The following is a 7,747-nucleotide window of genomic DNA, read 5'->3' on the forward strand; positions in this document are numbered from 1 at the left end:
GATCCCCTGGAACTGGAGTTACAGACAGTTCTTAGCTGCCATGGGGGTGCTGGGATTCGAACCCAGGTCTTCTGCAAGAACAACCAGTGTTCTTAACCACTGAGCCATCTCTCTAGCCCCAGTTTGTGGGTCTTGTGGGAGCAAATGGTAGGGCAGGTATCCTGGGGTGGCACTGGGCACCTACTCTATGCTAGAGTCACCCAACAGCCTGTGGCACAGACGCCGTTAGAAAGAAGCTGATGGAGAGTTTCCAGAATCCCTTTTATATGTGGGCATGTGTATGCCTGCTCATGTGGATATGTGTGCGCATGTGTACACAACTGTGTGTGTGTGTATTGGTGTGGATACTTGTGTCTATGTGTATAGGTCAGGCTTATGTGTTGTTCTTCCAGGCGCTGTTCACCTTGTTTTTTGAGACAGGATCTCTCACTGAACTGAGGCTCAACGATTTGCTAGGCTGGCTCGAGTGCCCCAGGGATTCACGTGTCTGCCTTCCCAGTGCTGGGGCTACAGATGCAGGCCACCACACCCAGATTCTTTTTATGTGGGTTCTGGGGATCGAATTATGGTCCTCATATAAGCACTTAACCAAATGAGTTATCTCCCTAGCCCTTTAAAAAATTTTGAGACAGTGTCTCACCATGTTGCTCGGTCTGACCTTCAACTTCTTGAACGTCTGGGCCTGCTGCGGCCTCTGGACTGCAGGTGTGCAACAAGCCCAGCCAATCTTCCTACAGACCAGTACCAGCCAGTCTGCCCGACTCCAGAGGCATATGGAGTAATTTGATGCTGTTGGGAGAGACCCTTGTCTGGACAGGAGTCAGCCAAAGGGGGTTCTCATCCAGATTGCCCCTGAACTTCATCTGTGTGATGTTGGACCTTCCTCAGTTTTCCCATTTGCAAGCAGGAGGGCTGGAGTAGGATGCTGTCTGAAGATCCCCCAGCTTCCTCTGTGAACACACTCTCCCTGGACTGAGGCCTAACACCCTTTTGCAAGAGCCTCCCTAGGTTCTAACAGAGTGGGCGCTACCTGTGTGCTATGAGTGACAGCTGCTGGGAGGGGCCCTGGCCTGAAATATCTGTGGCTCATCCACTGCCAGTGAGTTTGGAGTGTCAGTGCTTGGGTGCCACCATAACTGGTCCCTCTTTCCAAATGCCAACCCTTCAGTGACGATGGCCTTCCTTCAAAGAAGGGGACTTTGCTTTGATGGATGTGGACACTGGTTTGTTTCCTGAGCCCAAAGTCAACTTTGCAGGTGAAAGCCCCTGCCAGGAGCTGGCTGGGGAGCAGAGAGCTCTCTGTAGTCACACAGCTGCTGTGTGAAGCATCAGAGGCTTGGTGCCAGGGGATCTGGGTTCGAATACTGAGGCTGGGTGACTGTAAGGATATGCTCTGACTTGCCTCTTGGAGCCAAGTCCCTCACTTGTCTGGGACTCTCCTGCAGAAGCTGTTGGAATGTCTTCCTCCAGAAGAGGCGGGCTCCAGCCCAGCACCAGCTGTGCCAAGTGGGCAGGTGGCATAGCAAAGTGCCACCATGTCCTGCTCCTCCTGAGGAGTCCAGCTGTGCCACCTGCCTCCCCTGGCAGCACCCTGTCATTTTTCCCTCTCCATGCCCCTCCAGCCCCACGTACTGTGAAGATCATCCTTCCCTGTACCTCAGATTTTCTGTAAGCCCTGGATAGCTGTCTCACCAGCCCAGGCCCAGCAGGGAAGATGACTCGGGAAGGGCCTCACATACGTGGGGGCCTGATGCATCTTGGTACCACCCCAACCCTCTCTGTTCTCATTATCCCTGAATTTATGGACTCCACTTGAATTTGGGGGTCACTTGTTGGTCCACCAGCCTTGAAGCTCTCCCCCAAAGACAGCTGTTACAGAACCACTAGGTGGCCAGGCTCCAGGGACACTTCCTGTCAGCAGATTGCTTCATTGCACACAGAAGATCCAAGGTCTTCACTGGGTGCAGTGAAGCCACCTGCCCAGCTCAACCCGATGATCTCAGGCTTTCACGCTTTAAGATGCACACATGTTCTGCACACATGTGGAGATCAGAGGATAACTTGTGAACTTTGGCTCTCTCTTTCCACCATGTGCATCCTGGGGCTTGAACTCATGTTGTTAGACTTGAGGGCAAGCTCCTTTACCGACGGAACCATGTTGCAGGCCCAGTTCATGTTCTGCTGTCTAACCTCTTGCTCTTTTCCCCTCATCTGCAGGGACCTCCTTGTTCTTGCTGGGCTGGGATGACGGATCTGTTCCTGCCGTGAGGTGTGGGTCTTTCTGCCCCTACCCTATCTGTGGCACGGTCTCCCCAGATTTCTGCATGGCTCCTGCATTTTTTTTTTTTTTACTTTTTGTCACTGTGATAAAACACCATGACCAAAATCCACTTATGGAAGGAGTTTATTTGGCTTAATGGTTCCAGAGGGAGCAGCCGTAATGGTGGGGGAGGCAGGCAGTGGGTGGGGTGGCCAGAGCAGAAAGCTGAAGGATCACATCTTTAACCTCATGCAGAAAACTGGAAAGGTGAGATTGTAAACTCTCAAAGCCCACCCCCAGGTGCTCCCTCCTGCAAGGCTACACCTCCACAAGGTTCCAGAACCTCTTCTCCAGACAGCACCACCAACTGGGGACTAAGTGTTCAGATACACAAGCCTATGGGAGGCATTTTTCATTTAAACCACCACACTCCATCTCTTGTTGCTATCAGAGACAGCAGGTATGCTGTCCTGACCACCCAGCTAAGCATTACTATAGCTCATCACTGGCCTGGCCTAGTTGCTTGCTGGGGTGGGGATCAGTCACAGTGCTGCTCCATCCCCAGTACCAAGTACATAGTAGGGGCTCAACAAACATTAATAGAGCGAATGAATGATGTGGAGAGCATTTGTTCAGGTTCAACGTTTCTTAACAGAATCATCCATATCTCAAGGGGCCAAAGGCTGGCCCAGGGACTCCGTAGTGCAAACTCCCTAAAGAAGAAAGGGAACTTGATTAGTGTTTTTTTTTTTTTTTCTTTTTTCAATTGCTGTAACAAAATACTTGACAGAAACAAGGAAGGAAAGGTGGATTTCAGTTTGCCACGTTGAGATGGCGTGGCTCTGTCCAAGGTGCCAGGGGTGAAAAGGCTGCAGACAGGAGGCAGTGAGAGTGCGGGACCAAAAGCAGGTGTCACCTTCAAAGGCCCTCAGTGACCTACTTCCATAGTCAGGCTCCACTCTCTGAAGGTTGACTCCAGTGGCTGGGGACAGTGCTCAAAGCAGAGTCAACCACAATAGGGTTAAATCCATCTGAGTGATGCTCAGCCAACAAAGCCCACTGTGTAGGAAGAAGTCACCAAGCCTGCTTCGAGGGAACACAGCGGGGTTGGAATGTGTCCCCTCCAAGTTAACTTCCCTATGAGGCAGGATTTCAAGGTGATTTGGCATGAGGGGACTTCTGTGGAAGAGGCTCAAACCCTTGTAACACAGAAGAGGCTTCACACAGCATTTAGCCTTACCCGTCCCTCTGCCACATGAGGGCTCGATTGTCCCCTTCCCTATGAAGACCTGGACATAAAATTCTGTGTTGGAAGCAGTCCTCAGCTTCCTGGACTATGAGAACATTCATTTCTATTCTTTATAAAGGGTCCAGCTTCAGCTATTTTGTCATAACAGTAGGACCCGGAGAAGCTGCTATCACCACGCCCTGGGTCTCTGGTGCTGGGAGGGATCCAGGTTTGTCTCATCTTGTGGATGCCTTTGGGAACTGGTGAATTTGTATGTGTTTAGGGGGTCATGTGGAGGCCAGAAGATGAACTGAGCTATCTTTCCTCAGGTGCCCCTCAACTCGTTTTCTGAGACAGGGTCTTTCACTGGGACCTGGTGCTGGCTGATTAGGCTGGGTTGGTGACCAGCGAGCTCCAGGGACCCTCCTGTCTCTTCCTCACCAGCGTTGGGATTACAAGCTTGTGCTAGCATGTTCAGTTCATGTGAGTGTTGGAAGTCCAATCTGGTCTTCCTGCCTACAAGACAAGTGCTTTACAGGCTGAGCTCTCCCCACAGCCTCCTGGTGACCTTCTTGACTTTCTGACCCCATGTCCTTGAGCAGCTGTTCTACCTCCTTAGGGTACCCCTCCACCTTGGTCTTTCATCTTAGAAATAAGGCATTTACCATGGGTCAGATGAGGACACCAGAGCCACAGGCTTGGGAGAGTCATCAGAGGGAAAGCATCCTCCCAGCTGCTCTGCGTGGGGAGCCGGCTCTTCTCCATCGGCATCCTGGCTCCATATGCAAGGAGCTGATTTCCCAAGAGTGGTAAGAGCCAGGAACTGGGCCAACTCCTCAGAAGAGTTCCATAGCCCCCAGGAGCCAGGAGGGGGATGGGACACGGTGCTGATGCCGGGGGCAGGAGAAGAAGATGACCGTCTCCCATCCATCCATTTTCAGCCCCCACAGGCTGCTGAAGGGGAGGGGGTGCTGGGAGGTGGCTCGCTGAGAGCAGGAGGTACCACTGAGTTTTCCAGGCACTGGCCTCAGGGCCTCTCCTAAGAACGCATCAGCCTGGGGGCTGTTGTGGGCTGGATCCTCGCTCTTCTGGAAAAAGCCATTGCATCAGCTTGTGTGTGCTGTGTCCTGAAGTGAGGTATTGACTCTATGAGAGAAGAAGTCTGAGAAGAGCTCAGGAGGAAGACTGTTCTGGGAAAGCTCGTGATTTCCCATAGAACCCCACCACAAAAGCAGGAAGGATTTAAGTGAGACACCAGGAAAAACGGGGCAGGGTCAGTATCCAACTGACAAAGCAAAAAGTAAACAGCTGTGTGGAGGGCCAGCATCTCCACCCTGGAGCCAGGCAGCAGGTGGCCGGAGGTGAGGGCATCTGCACTGGACTGGGAGGCACCGGGAGGGAGGGCCGCGTGGACACTGACCCAGTGGGGAGCGCTGGCTCAGGCAGAGGCATGCACTTTCCATGGTCCAACCCTGGCAAGGAGGTTACCTGCCCATGTCTGCTGGTCACCACAGTCCATCCTCCTGGCTACGTCGATGACCGACTCCAGAATGGCAGGTGATCCAACATACACAAATGAGGATCATCTGAGGATGTCCCTGAAATTGCCCCCATCCCAGGGTTGGTTACAGCCAAGGCCCGTATATCCTGACTTTACAGGACAGAGGCTGAGGTGGGGTGGAAGCTGCAGGTCTGAGACCTGAGCCTGTGTGACCATCACCTTCCTGCCTGCGCTGGTCCTAGCGTCAGAGCTGTACGAAGAGAAACCAGAGACACGGGTCCTTATGGTTCTTCCTCCTCCAAGTTGTGCTTCACCCTGGTCTTCTTGTCCCTGATGCCACCATTGTACACGTGTGTGGGTAGGCATATGTGTGCTTATGAATGTGTGTATGCCTACATAGGTATGTGTGCATGCCAGCTTGGGTGTGCACAAGTGCATTTGTGCATATGTTCACACACGTGTGTGCACGCATGTGTCTGTGCATATGTGCACAAGTGTGTGTGTGCCTGCAGGGGTGTTGTGGGTGTGCACGAGTGTATTTGTGCATATGTGTGGGCTGTGTGTGAACTTGTGAGGTTTACAGTCATGTGCATGTATGCATATGTGTGGGCTCATGTATGGGTATAATAGCAGGTGTGTGTGCATGTGCATAGGTATGTGTGTCTGCATGAGCACATGTCATTTCTACACATGTGTATAAGTGCATATCTTTGCATGTGAATGTTTTGTGTGCATGTATGTTTGTGTGTGCATCTTTGTGTGTATGAGTGGGTGAGCATGTGCATGCATGCATGCCTGTGTGACTGCATACATGGGTACTATTGTGTATGCAAGTTTTTGTGTAGTCTGTGTTCATAAACATGTGAGGGTGAATGTGTGCATAAGGGTGTAGATATGAGCATATGGGCATGTGTGCACATATGTACATGTATGTGCTTCTCTGTGTATGGTGTGAGTCCACTTGTATGCATATGTGTGCTTATTTGAGTGTGTGTGCATATTTGTGTGTGCGTGTATGATATGTGCCCGTTTGTACATATGAGTGTCCATCCATCTGTGTGCAGGTATGCACATTTGTGCATGCACTTCTGTGCATGTGTACATGTATGTGAGTGCACATGTATGCAAGTCTGTATGTGTTTATGTGTGTGCAGATGCGCTTGTGTGACTGTATCTCTGTGTGCATGTCTGGCCATATGCACAGGTGTACATAGATGTCTGCTTACATGAGGGTGTGTGTGCCCGGTTGTGTGTGATGTATATTTGTGCTTGTGTGTGCACAGCTGTATATGCGCATACAAATGTTTATACATGCTTGCAAGTGTGTGTATGCATGTCCATATGTGTACATTCCTGTGTGCACAAGTTTGTGTATGTGAACACATGTATTTGTTCTTATATCTATGCATATGTGTGTATGTGCCTCCATGCCTATATACCTGGGTATGTGTGATTATGCATGTGTGCCTGTGTATACGCATGGGCATGTACTCATGTGGATACATGTACTTGTTTATGTGCATGGCATATGTGCATGCATGTATATATATATGTATATATACTTATGGGTGCATCTGTGTGCACATGAGAGCTTGCATTGGCATACATATTTGTGTATTTGTGTGTTTGCATGTGTCCACATCTATGTGTGTGCATGTTACACATGTGTGTACATTGTGTGTCTGTTTCTGTATATATGTGTATACGTGTTTGTACATGCATTTGTTCATGTCTCTGTGTGCAGCTGTATGTGTTCACTGTGTGTGAGTGTACGTGTGTATGTGTGTGCATATCTGAGTGTGTTCATGTGTGTATGTGTGTATGCGTGTGTTCATGATATGCTGCTGTTTGAGTCCATGAGTGCGAGTGCACGATCAGTTATTATCTGCAAATTCTGGGTTGGTCCTCGCCTCTTTCTCCTTCCATGTTGTGTGTGTGGTGTCTGTGTGTCTGTGTGTATGCATGCACGTGCATGTGGAGGCCGGAGGTCGCCGTCAGGTGTCTTCCTCAACTGCTCTTCTTATTTTTTGAGACAGGCTGAGCCCGGAGCTCACCGTTGTGGCTATTCTGGGGGCTGTGAGCTCCAGGGTCTTCTGGCTCCTCCTGGTCAGCACGGGATTGCAGGCGCTCACTGCCGGTCAGCGCGGGTTGCAGGTGCGCATTCGGGTCAGCATGGGATTGCAGGCGTGCACTGCTGGATTTTGCTTGGGTGCTGGATCCGAACTTAGTCCTGGAGCTTGTGCAGAGGATGCTTTCCCTGCAGTCCCAAATTCCTCCATCTTACGATCACAGGGAAAAGCTGGGGTTTTCCATGTGCAGTGGCCTCCTCCTCTTCTTTGCCTGGAGGCTCCGAGGGCGACAGCAGATCCATCGCGAGCCCCCTACAGCTTCTCCCCGTCTCCCTGTTCCCAGAGACTTGGGAACTTCATTATTTCCCTGACTGGCTTTTCTGGCACGGCTCAAATTAATTTTCCATCTCTCCCCCTCTCCCAAGCCTCGCAGTCATTAAATGCCAGGAAAAGTTAAATAAACAGCTGATCTACAGAGCATTTCCCTTCCTTCTTTCTTTTTTTCAAAAGCAGTAGCTTCTATTAATCAGCCCAGCCTAGAGAGGTCTGATTAAGTAGTTGGCGCAGCTTCTGAAAAGCTGGGGTCACCCGCTGCCACAGGCCCCCAATCAACAACTAAAAATAATGCGGCCCCTCCTACATCCCCTCCCCACAGAGGTCTGGGTGGCATTTGCCCCACAGAGGGACCA

At 50.8% G+C, this 7,747-nt stretch overlaps 1 long non-coding RNA gene across 1 annotated transcript; it reads left to right on the forward strand.

Moving 5' to 3' along the window:
* The first annotated feature begins 4,326 nt into the window (after positions 1 to 4,326).
* LOC103724701 lies at positions 4,327 to 7,538 on the forward strand. The gene is made up of 3 exons (XR_606830.1): positions 4,327 to 4,849; positions 5,148 to 5,347; positions 7,026 to 7,538. It is a non-coding gene; the product is annotated as an uncharacterized LOC103724701 (long non-coding RNA).
* The last annotated feature ends 209 nt before the right edge of the window (positions 7,539 to 7,747 follow it).

This window comes from Nannospalax galili, unplaced genomic scaffold, assembly GCF_000622305.1.
Source record: "Nannospalax galili isolate Female #2095 unplaced genomic scaffold, S.galili_v1.0 scaffold1688, whole genome shotgun sequence".
Classification (NCBI taxonomy): Eukaryota; Metazoa; Chordata; class Mammalia; order Rodentia; family Spalacidae; genus Nannospalax; species Nannospalax galili.